General features: G+C 33.2%; 1 pseudogene; it reads right to left on the minus strand.

Annotated features, from left to right (window-relative positions):
* Positions 1-16,019, minus strand: part of LOC131418942 (paraplegin-like) — a 141,656-nt pseudogene that overhangs the window by 60,755 nt on the left and 64,882 nt on the right.

Genomic DNA, 16,019 nt, shown 5'->3' on the forward strand with positions numbered 1-16,019 from the left:
TAGTGAGGTACCATATCTAACTAGTCCTTTATATCCAATACAATGGCTTATAATACACTGTTTTAAAGGGCATAATTCTTGTCCCCAGTGCTTTATTATAAGATTCTAAGAAGTTGTTGTAAACACATTTAGTTAACGTAGGAGCATAGTCTTGTAAGGCCTAGCTCAGGCAATAGATCTACTGAGGTGTGTAACTCTGTTCCAGTGATGACATAACCTTGGGCAAGATACTTAAATTTTCTAAAACTCAGTTGTCTCCAATAGAAATCACAAAATTGGTCTCAAATTGTCACTACGGGATTTTTACTTCTGGCTATAAAGGAGCAATTGCCACTAGATTACCAGACTAGGTCTCCTGCAAAAAAAAGAAAAGTATATACCAAAGAACTGTTTTCAGATGTTGGACATAAGCAAGCTTTATTGTGTGATATCAGAGAAAAGGGAAGTCACTAAGGTGATCCTAACACTTTGCCTGGAGGCACTTTCCAGACTGTAGCATAGGAAAGTAGTGCTGAGATTGAGTACAGAAGCCTTGAAGAGTTGGGAAGGTAGAGACTGGAGTTCATGGCTGCAAGGTTGGCTGCAATTTGTGTAACAGGATACCAGGGATGAGGGTGTTGAACAAAGCAGAAGGTCCATAAATTTGTATAGGAGTCTTCTTAAGCTTTTGACCATATAATATATGGTGAATTTGCAGTATGAATCTCCATGAGTCTGACAGAGAAAAATTACTTTCAGGCAATGGAAACTGCACAGTAAACTGGGATATGTAAGAATTCCAAACAGGTGGTCAAGAGACCTATTTGAACACCACAGACATTCAGTTAACCCCCTGAAAGACCATGCCTACAGATTAAGGTGACTTTGATGAGAGATCTTATAGGCCTACCCTAACTAAGCTAAAAAAATAATATCCAAAAGATAAAGCTGACTCAATTAAATTGACTATCTGCACCCCCCCCAAAAAATCTTAAGAATTTCTAAAGGAAGATAATAAAATTTATTCTCAACATTGTAGCATTTACAATATCCAGCTATAGTAAAAAATTACTTGATATGCAAAGAAGCAGAATGATAGGACCCATAACCAGGGAAAAAGTAGTCAACAGAAGCACAAACAGAAATGCAAAGTTGTTGAAATTAGCACCAAAAGGTTTAAAACGGCTATTATAAATATGTTAAAGAGAATAAGAAAAAAAATGAATATAATAAGAGAAGAGAGAGGGAATTTAGTAGAGAAATTAAAACTATAAATCAAATCAAATAAAAATTTGATTGGAAAAGTCAATATCTGAAATGAAGAATTCACTGGATGGGCTTAATAGTAGATTACATACTTAAGATCAATAAACTTGAAGACAGATCAAGAGAAACTATCCAAATTAAAGAAAACAGAGGAAAAAAGCTAAAGAGAAACAACAACAAAAGCCCTCTGTGATATCAAGCAATTTTGCATCTGTGTATTTGGAGTCATGGAAAGTTAGAGCAGAAAAAAATATTTGAGGAAATAATAGCTGAAAATGTCCCAAATTTCATGAAAATATCAACTCATGGATTCGAGAATCTTACCTAATGCCTAATGGGATACAAATCAAAAGAATCCGTACCTAGGCACATCATAGTCAAATTGCTGAATACCAAAAATGAAAATAAAATGTTAAAAGCATCTAAGAAAAAAACATATATTAAACACAGATGGGAGATGATATGAAATACTACTGATTTCTATTCTGAAACAATTCATGTTGCAGACAATGCAATGAAATGTTACAGTGCCAGAAGAAATGTTAAAAAATTCAACCTAGAATTTTATATTCATTGAAAGTATCCTTCAGATATGGGGGAAAATAAAGAAATATTTGAACTAAACCAGTGCTGAGAGATTCACCACCAGGAGACATGTATCACAAGACATACTTAAAAGAAGTTATGATGGCTGAAAGAATTTATAGCAAACTGAAACTCAGTTCCATATAAATTAAAAAAAGAGTAGAAATAGTGAATAAGTAAATATAAAATAATATTTTTCTCTTTGTATTTTTATTGAAAAGAATGACTGCTTAAAAGAAAATAATAACAATTAATTTATAGTTTATAACAGAAGTAGAAACAATAGGTATGATAAGAGAAAAAGGTGGGAGCAGGTTAAAATGAGACATGATGTTGTAAGATTTACATTATGCCTGAAGCGTAATAATATTTACTGATGCAGATTGTGAAAAGAATAAGAAGCAATTTTGTAATCCCTATGGCAATTTTTTAAGATAATGCTAAAAAATCAATGGAGAAGATAAAATGGAATAGTAAAATTACTTAATCCAATGAAAACAAGAAAAGAGAAAAATGAGACAAATAGAAAACAAATAGCAAGGAAGTAGAATAAAATTATTTCATTAATTCCAGTTATTATAGATAGATTAATCACCTTAATAATAGTGGTTGTCATAATGAAAAAAAGCAAGAGTCAAATGTCTGCTAATAATGAGATATATGTTTTAATATTAAAGACAGTTTAAAACGAAGAAAAAAATAACATGATAATACTAATTGTAGCTAAATTAATATCAGGAAATAGATTTTAGGACAAATGTTTCTAAATATAAAGAAGAGTATTTTATTATAATAAAAAAGTCAATTTTTCAAAAATAAATGATAATTCTAGATATGTATATACCCAGCAATAGAGTTCAAAATTTATTGGAAGCAAAAACTGACAATTAGAAATACCTCAATCTATAATGACATTTAAGATTTAATCAGTCCTCTTTTACTAATAGATAGAACTAGTAGATTGAAAACTTAATAAGATACACACCTATTAGAATGACTAAAGTCCAAAAAACTGACACTATCAATTTCCAGTGAGAATGCAGAGGAATGGGATCCTCACTCATTGCTGTTGGGAATGCAAAGTGGTGTCAATGTGGAAGACAGTTTGACAGGTTCTTACAAAGCTAAACATAGTCTTACCATATGATCTAGCAATCATACTCATAGATATTTATCCAACTGATTTGAGGACTTATATGAACAAGAAAAACTCCATTCGAACATTTAGAGCACCTTTATTCATAATCTCCAAAATTGGAGGCAACCAAGATGTCCTTCAATAGGACAATGGGCAGCCAAAACATACAATAGAATATTATTCAGTAATGACAAGAAACGAGCTATCAAGCCATGAAAAGACATGGATAAGTTTAACTGCATATTGCTAAGTGAAAGAATCCAGTCTGAAAAGAGTACATATAATAGATTCCAGTTACAGGAGATTCTGGGAAAGACAAAACTATAGTGAAGGTAAAAAGATCGTGGTGGCCTGGGTTTGGGGGAGAGGTGGAAAGGGAGGAATGGGTGAAGCACTTGAGATTTTCAGAGCAGTGAAACCACTCTCTATGCTACCGTAATGGTGGATACATGATATTATGCATCGGCAAAACTATAGAACTTTATAGCACAAAGAATAAACGTTAATGTAATCAAATTTTTAAAAAAAATCACTTAGGAAGTTGGGGGATACCGGGAAGAAATGTAAAAAGTGGCAAACCAACCTAACTGTATTACAAACATATGAAGCAGTCTCACTGAATGGGGTGAGGAAAATAGTGCTGACCCAAGTAACTTTGGAAAGGAATGGAGTCTGTTAAGTCCAAAGGCAAAATTAACTGTACATAAGCACTGTACACTAATTGATGAAGTTGCTTCCCTCGAGGGTGCAGGTTAACCATATTGATACTACATTGATATTACATTCAAGTATACAGGACTGAAAAATTGTGTAAACTGATATCATATGGTGGAAGTTAAGTATTTGACTGTTGGAGTGGAAATTTACAGGCAAGCATGAGCAGGAGGCTAGAAATGACCCATGGAGTAATGAATTCTGGTTGGAGGCATCAGAATGAATTTCTGCTTAGCTTAATATAGATACAGATGGTTACATATAGAACTATATGTAAATAAGTGAAAATACATATTAGTATACAGAAATATATTTCCTTGCTCTTTCAGCTAAAAGAGCCTAGAAGCAAAGACACTCCAGTAGCAACAAACATCCCCAGCACCCAAAATCTTGATTTCTAATGCTATTCTCCAAAAAAAGAAGCCAAGTCTCCTTGGAGAAATGGCTGATCTAGTATTGGTACCCATAATATACAAAATATAGAAGATGAGCCTGGAATATGTCATAAAAAACATCCACTTATCCAACCACACACATCTATGGCAATATGGCAAAATACTAGGTAGAACCAAAAGAACTCATAACATTTTGAGTATAAAATAAAGTAATATTGCATAATAACCCAAAATGGAAATAATATCCATGAGTCCATACTGATATAAATAAATGATTTAAATATATAAATAAATAGGGGAGAATAAACAAATCTCATGTGCAAAAAAAAATTCAAATAATTTGTGTATGTACACTGCCTTCAAAGAGGTTGTGCATAAATCCCTGCTTCCTAAGTGTGGACTGCCATTGTAACGTCCTTCCAAAGAGTACAATGCATGAAGGGGGAAAAAAACGGTAATTTCAGAGGGAAGAATCTTGGCAAACACTACCTCAGCCATGAGATCAAGGTGAACATGAATAGTGATAATTCATGTTGATAGCATGTATCCTAGTTATGATGGGATGGCAACGGCACTTTGCCTTTGTGGTCTTCCTCTGCGAACACACAGCCCTAGTCTAATCATGAGAAAAATATCAGTGAAATCTCAATACCTGAACAGTCATCTTAAAAACTGTACATGTCAGCAAAATCAAGGACACCTCTAAGAAACTGTCACAACTGAAAGGAGTCTAAAGAGACATCACAATCAAATGCAATGTGGGATCTTGGATGGATCCTGGAAGAGGAGAAAAGGCAGTAGGTAAAAACTAAGGAATTTGGAATAAACTATTTTAATTAATAACAGTATATCAATATTGGTTTATTGATTGTAGTAAATGGACCATGCTAACGTGAGATGTTAATAAGAGGAGAAATTGGGTGCTGGGGATCCGGAAACTTTTTGCACTATCTTTACAATTTTTCTGTAAAGCTTAAAACTGTTCTAAAACTAAAAGTTTTTTTAAAAATATCAACAAGAATACAGAAGATTTGTACATATATTATCAACCAACTTAACCTAATTTTCTTGGCATAACACTACATCTAAAACCTGCAGTATACATACTCTTTTAAAGTGCACATGAAACATTCACTATGATAAACCATATGCTGGCCCTTAATACTCATATCAATTAATTTAAAACGATAGAGACATGTACACATGCTTCTCTGGCATCAAATAAATTACGTTATCAACAAAAAACCAGAAAGATATCTCTAAAAAATCCAAATATTTGGAAACTAAGAAACCTTTCTAATGTATGCATATGTCAAATATAAAATAAGGGCAGTAAAACTTATTTGAGCCTGAATGATATAGAAAATACAACTTACCTAAATTTTGTAATGCAGCTACAGAGATAAAAATATATACCAAAAAATTAATGTATTAGAAAAACAGAAGATTATAATAGATGATATAGAAAAGATAAGAGCAGGCATCATCAAAATATAAAAATAGAGAATATGAAGTAAATAAAAATTAGATCTTCGGAAATATCAATAAAATTCAAAACCCCAAGTTAGATTGAACAAATAGTGAGGAAATATATATATACACACACACATATATATACTTATATATTAATGTATGTTAAGATTAATATATTAATTTAATATTATGAGTACATAATAATTCATAACTTATAAACAAATAATTATTATTAATTAAGGATTAATATATATCTTTAAACTATTCCAGTGTAGCAAATAATGCAATATGTAAAATGCATTATATATCATGACATTTATTTCATCCTAGGAAAACAACTTGGTTTTATATTTGAAAATCAATGCAATTTACCACATTTACAGATTGAAGCAGAAAAAAGAATATATAATTATCTTAAAAGATTCTGAGTGGCCAGCCGGGTGGCGCAGTGGTTAATTGCATGTACTGTGCTCCGGTGGGCCAGAGTTCGCAGGTTCGGATCCTGGGCATGCACTGACACACCTCTTGTCAAGCCGTGCTGTGGCGGCATCCCATATAAAGTATAGGAAGATGGGCACGGATGTTAGCCGAGGGCCAATCTTTCTCAGCAAAAAAGAGGAGGATTGGCATCAGATGTTAGCTCAAGGCTGATGTTCCTCACACAAAAAAAAAAAGATTCTGAAAGCCTTGACAAAATTCAATATCACTTCATGAGAAGAAATATCTGCAAAAGAATAAAAGAAAAAAGATTTCCTTGATATAATAAACAATATCTAAGAACTACACACTGCTCATACGATTACTGCATGCTGCTACCACAGCTATCACCCTAATAACTGGAACTCAACATTGGACTGAACACTTTCCTCCCAGGAAGAGAAGCAAGGCAAGAATGTTCTCCTTCATCGTTTCTAATCAGCATTATACTAGAAGCTTTAGCCAATGCAAGAAAGACAGAAATAGGAAAAGAAGGTACACAGATTGGAATGGACGAGATCATACATTTTTTTTTTTTGTAGATGAGAGAGAATCCTAAGGAATCTAAAAAATTCCCATCGATATAATAAATAAATTTAACAGGTTTACAGGTTCAAGGTCGGTATACAAAATTTAATTGTATTCTTCTCAGGAACCTAAATGGAAAAAAGAATTTTAAAAATAAATTTACAGTAACATCAAAAATGTAAAATTATTATGTGATCAAATTATTTCTAGTTTCAATGAAATACCAAATGCAATTAAAAAATAGCTGAAATTAAAGGAAACCTTAATTAACGAAGAGGTATATAATGTTCATGCACTTGATGACTATATTGCTAAGATATCTATATTCATATATTGATGTATAGTTTCAAAGTAATCCCAATCAAATACAATGTGCTATTTTTATAGAAATTGACAAGGTGATTCTAAAATTTATATGGAAATGTAACGGAGCTAGAATAGTGCAAATCTACTTGAAAAAGAACAGTATTTCAGGGCACACATTACCTGATTTAATCACTTGATATAAGCTATATCTGATAATATGGTATGCCTGATGAAAACAGACATATAAATTAATGCAACAGAATAGAGAACAAATAAATAGACAACTTCTTCACACTTGCATGTTCAATTAATTTCTGAAAAAATGTACCAAAGCAATTAAATGGGAGAAAAGATATTTTCAATAAACCATCTTGGAAGAAATGGATATCCATATGGACAAAAGCCTAGCTCACACCATAAACAAGGGACTGAAACCTCCATGGCGAGGGAAGTTAACAAAGATACATCTGTTGAAGGAGGGGAAAAGATGCCTGTGTGTGGCCAAAATAAAAAAATTTCCTGAAAAAATTGGCAATCTATGTTTCTTGGAACTATGAATTCTGAATATCCATTACTATCTGACCACAACCCCATCATATGAATGCTGTCAGGCAAGAACCGTCTGGTTGAGTGCTGTCAACCCTCAAGACCACGAAAAATAATAATTTGTTATTTTAAACCAATGACTCCTGACATGGCTGATTACTCAACAGTAAATAAAGTGGAAGAATCCTACCACAGGGAGAAAACCAGCAAAAAACAACATCAATAACAACAAAAACAGTTCCAAAGAAACACACATACAATTTTAAACTTGGAAACATTTAAACAGGAAATAATCCATAATAAGGGAATTCAAATGGCACAGAGGATTAATAACCTCAAGAACCTATGACAATAGATAATCTGAAAGAATACGTATTATGTAACAGGTCTATGCTAGATGCAATAAATCAGAACTTCTCTGTGTTTTACTTAGGAGATAGAAGTGTATCCTAATCAAAACTGAGACTTAACATGAATTATGAACAGTGCTGAATATACTGTATAAGGAATGCAAAGTATATGATTTGAAGTGAAATAATATTTAATAAAACCTAGTATCATTTATATTTAGAAACCAAGGGAGTAACAAAAAATTCTTATAATAATCTAATTAACTTGACTATACTAAGTACTTCTACTAGTAGATAGTTCCTTTTATTTTATAGCAATTAACTATGTTAGCATAACAACTATTTTATATTTAACTATATTATCATTAACTGGCATTGTTTTAAATTGTAAATTGACTGAAGAGAACAGACTAACTTGAGAATATAAACACTATTACATTGTTTCTGGAGAAATGATATTCTGGATATTAGAGAACTAGGTTATAAACAGATAATTAAATGTGAGAATTAATTTTATTTCATCGGGGTCAATTACCTTATGTGAACAATATAAATCATTTAAGGTTTGTTGTTAAAAACAACATGCATATTCAGAAAGTCCATGATTAACCTCTATGAATAATAAGTAGATATATTTTTAGTCAAATTACCTACTATATAAAGTAGTACTAACATTGCTTCTCTATACAATGAACTTTCAGCTCCAGGTCAAGTTGTAGCTAAGCATCTGCCGTGGCCATATGTCATCTCAGTAGACTGCCACCAGGTGCAATTTGTAATGTGACACACCAAATTCTAAAAATACAGGAGATGCTATAATACATAAGGCTTTCCCCTGCTTGGCCTCCCAGTCTCAATGGAGGAAACAATTCCACATTTCAGCTAATACTATTTTAGTTCCTGCCATGAAGCTGAAATATATTTCTTGCTGTATATAATCTCCCACTGACCTGTAGAAAGTGAGTATAAGATTAAAAGTCGAAGAATTTACTCACCGCGGGAAAATATATTTGAGGACTACAAAGCAAAAGTGTAAAAGACGACAATATTTTCTTTTTTTTATTACTCGTGCTAGACTCACCCTAAGTTTCTTACTCTCAGAGACTCCAAAAGAGTGTGTAGATTTCTCTGCTATTTTGGGGCACCCATGGTTACTTTAGCTACCTTTTATAAGCATGAACATCCTTGATTCAGTAAGATATTTTTGATCCCTGAAATTCTTAGAAGTTGTTATCATATTTAAGCTGTTGCGTCCGTTTTTCATTAACATAGGTCAACTTATTTGCTTTTTAAACAGAATGAAATCACAATCTTTTAATAAATTAACTATATTAAAATATGTTAAATTAGTATAAAAAGTGCAGTGTTAAAATATTTACCACAAATACTTTTAAAATAAATGCAAGTATTTATTTATCATATTCAAGTTTTCAAGAGACAGTCTGGCATAGAATGGGAATGGAGAAATTCCAGTGTGGAAACATCAACATAGCTAACAGACACTATATTCAAATAGACAAAATACACTTTAGCATTTTACATTTGAAATGTACATAAAAAACATGTATCTGAATATTAAAACTACACCTATTAGATTGCTGATTTTTTAAAATTATTTTATTCAGGTCACATTGGTTTATAACATTGTGTAAATTTCAGGTGTACATTATTATATTTCAGCTTCTGTATAGACTGCATCATGTTCACCATCAATAATCTGATTATATCCATCACCATACATATGTACCCCTTTACCCCTTTCACCCTCCTCCCATCCCCTTCCCCTCTGGTAACCACCAATCTGTTCTCCTTTTATGTGTTTGTTTGTTTGTTTATCTTCCACATGAGTGAAATTATATGGCATTGGTCTTTCTCTATGTGACTTATTTCGCTTAGGATAATACCCTCGAGGTGCATCGATGTTGTCACAAATGGCATGATTTTCTCTTTTTTTATGGCTGAGTAGATTGCTGATTTTTAAGAGTTAAAGCCTTTTCTAATTTGGTCACCTGCAAGAAAGGAGATTTATAACGTTTGTATCAAATTTGGGAAAATGACCTGTGGTAGACAGAATTCTAAGACACCTCAAGTTTCCTGCCCCCTGATACATGTACCCTCTCTAATCCCTTCTTCCTGAGTGTAGTGAACTTGTGAATATGATGGGATGTCATTCCTACGATTAGATCACTAATCAGTTCACTATGACTTTATCAAGAGGGAGATTATCTTGGGTGGACCTGACTTAGTGAGGTGAGACATTTAAAAGAAGGTGAAGCATCAGAAAGATGCTCCCCTGTTGGCCTTGAGGGAGCAGACTGCCATGCTGTGAAGACGACAGGACAGAAAACAATGGGTGGCCTCTTGGAATTGAGGGCCTCTGTCCTATAAAATTACAAGGAAATTAATTCTGCCGGTAACCAATGAGTTTGGAAAAGGACTCCAAGCCTAAAATGAGGTTGCAGTCCCTGCCAACCCCTTGATTTCAGCCTGTGGCGATGCTGAGCAGAGCACTCAGCTAATCCATGTCTGGACTCCTGACCGTGGAAACTGTAAAATAATAAGTGGTGTTTAACACTGTTAAATTTCTGGCAATTTGTTACAAGGCACTAGAAATCTAATATATGATGATATTGAACTTGTACTTTCTCCAAAGTACTAAACTGAGTAAATGTGATAGCAAGCATGCACATCCAAGTCCAGTTCAGATAATACCATCCAACCTCAGTTGACTTTTGTTCTTCCTCAGCTGTGAAATGCTTACATGCTATACATTTGTAAGGCATGTGATCTGTATTTTTGAAGTTGAAAATGCAGTTGTTGGATGAGTAATGGGCATATATACTATGTATTATGTTATATAACATATTTTATATATAATATAGCTTAGCTTTCTCTGGGAAGATCAGAATAATGACAATCTTTCTAAGATATAGAAATTCATTTAACAATATATGAAATGAATTCTCTATATATATACATATATTTTTTTTTTTAAATCTGCAACATAACTGCTCAAAACTCAACAGTTCAAACTGTTAGGCATCTTATATTTAAGAGGGAAAAGATTTGCGTGTGACCTAAATTGGAGGGCAGGAGAGTACCACTTCATAGTTCAGGTTGTGGAACCAGGATGTGTGGGTTAGAATGCCAGCTCTCTCTCGTACTGCCTAGATATTCCTAAACAAGTCGTTTAATCTCTCAATGCTTCAGTTTCTCAATCTATAAAATGTGGATAATATTGACTTCCTTGTGTTAATTCTTTGAAGGCTGCATGAATTAAAGTCTATAAAATCTTTGTTTCTCACACATAGTAAATGCTTATAATTAGCTTTACTATATGTCAGGAGTGCAGAAGACCTAATGTGCTGCTTATAGAAGATTAGTAGAAATATTTTGCTGCTGTTGTTATTTCTAGCAAAATAATACCTAAATTAAAATAATTCTTCTCAAATATGGAAACTCTAAAAACAAAGTGTTGTGTTTCATGCACGCTATGCTTAATTCATGTATTGCTTAGCCAGATGCATGATTTGTCAAGGTCTTTAAAGAAGATAATGTTGATTTTTAATCTAAAATTAGCAACTGATTTTCAACATTGTATTTAGTCTTCCTATTTCCCCTTCAAGTTACTTATCTGCATGTCCTGTTTGGTTTTATTATGTGGCCATATTCACAGTTTGCTTGGTTGTTCATAAAATTGCCAGACTGAGTTCATCAAAGGAATAATGAATACTACATATGACATTCATTATTTTGATTTTCAATAAATAGAGTATATTACATCCACAGTTTGTTACTCATTTCACTTTGAAATGAAATAGATAGTTTTTCCAATAATTATTCTATCTTTTTATTGATAATAACGAGTGTCTTCCATGAATATCAAGTAATGGTTCTATTACATATTCATAAGTGTAACGTTTCATCAAATGGAGACATTTAGTTGTTAAATTGACAATTTTTTCTATGAAAATTAACATTGAGCAATGCGACCTAAATAACACAGAAAGTAAATATTGTCCCTGTGGTGGAAAGAATAATGCACTTCCTCACCCCCAAGATATCCGCGACCTAATCCCAGGAACCTGTCAACATGTTATGTTACATGGCAAAAGGCAATTAAGGTTGAAGGTGGAATTAAATTTGCTAACAGCTGACCTTAACAGAAGGAGATCATTCTAGATTATTGGGGTGGGCCCAATGTCACCACTTGAAAGTGAAGAGAAATGCAAAAGTCAGAAAGATGGAATGTGAGAAGGATTCAACCTGCCCTTTTGAAGTTGCAGAAAGGAGGCCTTGAGCCAAGGCTTGCGGGCAGCCTCTAGAAGCTGGAAAAGACAAGGAAATGGATCCTCCCCTAGAGTTTCCAGAAAAAAACACAGTCCTGCCAACCCCTTGATGTTAGCCAGGTGAAACCTGTGTCAGACTTCTGACCTTCAACAGAACCATAATATACTAAATGTGTTGTGTTTAAGCCACTATATTTGTGGTAATTTGTTACATCAGCAATAGAAACTAATATGGTCCCTATCTTCTGGGGGGTGCTCTCCTTGCTGATTCGTAATCCAAGCAGACTGGGTGCAAATTGAACACCCATGACAATAGACACACTTAATTTTCAGGTAGTATATTTTACAGATAAGAAATATTTTATGAGCCACCATTAGAGAAATGTTACAAGTGTGACAAGTCTACCAATAGGACTACATATAGTAATTGATGCCAATGTCACAAAACCCCAAACAACTTCCTATGGAAAAAATAAATGTTAGCTTAACGCATCACATGAATCTATTTTATATACTTTGATATTTTTTCCCAGTAATTTTAAATTTTACTCAAACTGTGCTAAACCTACAGTTTCCCATTTTCCACTTAACAGCTTGGTGATAGGGTCCCTAGATCCATTGTCCACATTGCTTATTCAGGGGAAATATATATATATAATTAAAGACATATATGTTCTTTAGCTTTCTCAAAAAAGAATAAGAAGACAACCCTTTGGTTTGGTTTTAGAAATATATGGCTATATTCATTCATGAATTTGCCATAATGAATAGGAATGTGCTTTTTCTTCCTCCCATCCTCTCAAAGAACCTTCTTCCTTTGCTTGCCAGCATTTGAAGAGGAATGAAAGAATTCGTTCATAAGTTTTGAAGGAGTGGGAAATTCCTTTCTAAAGTTTTCATGTTATCTTTCTGGCCACATGGCCTACATTTTGACACAAGAGAGACTGGTTTAGTTTATTATTTAAAGCCGAACACATCAGTTCTTCTAGAGAAGGCTAAGAATCTAAAGGGAGTACTTCATCGCAGATAAGAAATTACTGTGACCTTGACTACATGTTTCGTTAAGAGTGAATTATTTTCATTTCAAATGTCGTTTTATATTAAAGCAGCAGGTTATATGTTATGTTGAACATAAAACCATGGAGAGGAATTGTGATGTATTTAAAGAGTGTTACTTTTCAACATTTTAACTATGGAGAGTTTTTTGGTTTATTTCCAGAATGACAGTGTGGTACAAATTAGAAACAGCAACCTAAAATGTGGCCAAAAGTTTAAAAGATTTACTTTTAAACTTTTTTTTTTTTAAAATAGACTTTTCATCTGTCAGATAAAGCACTGATTTATGAGTAATTATTTAAAATTTTCTCCTTTATCCCTCTCCCCTCTTTTAAAGAAGCACTGTTAACCAACTCCATAAAAAAAGAAACCAGTACAATCAAATGGACTATATTGCTTCCTGCTGCATTAAAATGTGGTATATAACATGAGATTGATGAACAAATTTAAAATTCTTACAAAAGGGGAATGATACAAGCAAGTGTCAACACATGTCATGCTTACTATGTGAAGGTACTGTTTTAAGCAATTTATATGTATTAATTCACTTAATTGCCACAAAAGGTAGGAATATTATTGCTTGCATTTTACACAAGACAGGTTAAGTAACATGCCCGGTCACACAGTGTATGGTAAGCATAAAAATCTTGCTGGTAGAGAAATTTTCTTTTCTGTGCTTTTATCCAAAGCTCAGATTAAAATTAGTTTGGGCTGTTTGGTTGCAAATAACAGAATACATTGGAGAAAGAAAAGGTAAGACCAGTAAAAAAAAATATTTTAAGGGCATGGTAGCCTCTTATGGAACAGAAGGACAGAAAGCACAAAGAAAGGGATTGGAACCATGCAATGAAAAGCGCTTAGAATCACGTTTCCATCTTTCAGTTCTTATCTTTCTCTTCTGCTACTTTAGTCTTTCTACTCTCTAGACTAGTCTTCTCTGTTCCCTTATCTTCATGGTTGATAGAAACTAGTCACCACATAGCTCTCAGGGCCTGTCTTCCACTCCATGACCAATCCATATGAGGCTTTTCCTAATTATACATTATTATGCTGACAAATTGGATTGGTGACGCTTAGTATAGGTATCCATCTCTGTCAAAACAGTTCTGCTGTTAATAACTGGACTTTCAAATACCTTGAATAAAAGAAGTGGAGCAGTGACAATTAACTAGAAAATACCATAATTTGGGTAACTGGAATCTTCCAATGTAAACTAATGTATTTGCTATATATTATTAATTCAAACTCATGTGATACCATCAATGAGAGCCTGATGATCGCCTGCTGTGCAAATTATGTGACCAGACAAAAGAAGATCAAAACTAAAAGGAGAAGCTATTCTTTGACTCACAACTCACCCACCAGCACACAAACAAAAAGGCTATAAGAGCAGAGAGAAAACCAATAATATGAGGAAATATTTATATGATTATATTAAAAAAGTGTATACATATAATTTACTTGATTGATATACACTTTTGTAATGCATTTTGAAATGAATATCACTAAGTGTGAAATAGACAATCCATTAAAATCCCATGATTCTTTGTTCTCTGTTTTTGGTTAAATGAAAATTCTTGATTGCTTGAAAAATTACGTATATATGATTAAAAAAAATAACTAGGTGTAATTTGAACAAGCCGGTTATGGTACCTGCTTCTAGCAAATTTCCTGACAAGATACTTTCGGAAGCTTACTATTAAAGAACTAAATTCTGCATAAAACATAAATCTTATGGATTTGGGAGGCTTGAAGCATACTATAGGAAATTCTCAGTGGCCAAAAATAGCACTAAGCTTACGGGGATGGTAGGGTTCTCTGTGGAGTAGAGAGATGAACAGATGTCAGTACCAGCAGGAGATAAGACCATGGGCCATGAAATGGACCATTCTCAGTAGCAGACCCTTGATCCTAACAGAAGGAAATGAAAATTCTGAGTGAAAGCATCATTAATTTATGCCCCAGGTTTTCACAAATTATGAATCACTATATAATGAGCTCACAATCAAATATCACCACACACACAGGCACGCACACACACAATCACCATGAATGAGAATTTGTGGGGGTAAAAAAGCACCAATAGATTAGACTCTCAATGACTTTAATGGTGACATTTCAAGAAATAAACATAAATTGATTAATTTGAACTATATTAAGACACAAAAGGTAGAATAATGAAAATAAGCCAGCAACAAGTAAATAAGTGAAAAAAAACTGGTGAAGTACTATATACATCATAATACCATTTTAAAAAATAAGTAAAATTAAATAATATAGTGTTTAAAGATAAACATATGATAAATATATAAATAAAAAGGCAAAGGATGGTAAGTTCAAAATTGAGGATATTATTTCCTCTGGACAGAGAGGGCAGCTGTCAGGGACTTGGAATCCTGAAGGAAGAAAGTATTAGATGGAGAGAGCTATGGAGTTATAGTAATGTTGCAATTCCTGAATTGTCTATAGGTTCTCAGGTACTCTTTTAGGCTTCATAACTTATATGCATGTCACATACATTTTATACATATCAAATATTTTAAAATAATAAGTAAAACTAAAAAAGAAATATACTGATTTTATAGCCTAACATAAAATTAAATACTGTTTTATAAACTAACTTTATACTTTAAACCTTGCACTTTAGAGTACAAAGGAACACAAGGTCTAAAGCAGTGTCTGCCAGGGAGCCATATATTCCTGAAGGTCCTGAAAATTTCTCCTCCTTCTCCTCCCTCTCCTTTCCCTTCCTCTCCTCCTTCCTCTTGGTGGTTACCATGAGAAATTTTCAAGTGTCTGCATTTACTTCCATTACAAGTTTAAACAACTAATAGTAGTATATTCTGCGTCATTTCAATGGTTCCTTAGAACTATATCGTTCATTACAACTATAATGGCTACATTATAGAATGAGTTC

This window comes from Diceros bicornis, chromosome 20 (assembly GCF_020826845.1).
Source record: "Diceros bicornis minor isolate mBicDic1 chromosome 20, mDicBic1.mat.cur, whole genome shotgun sequence".
Lineage (NCBI taxonomy): Eukaryota > Metazoa > Chordata > Mammalia > Perissodactyla > Rhinocerotidae > Diceros > Diceros bicornis.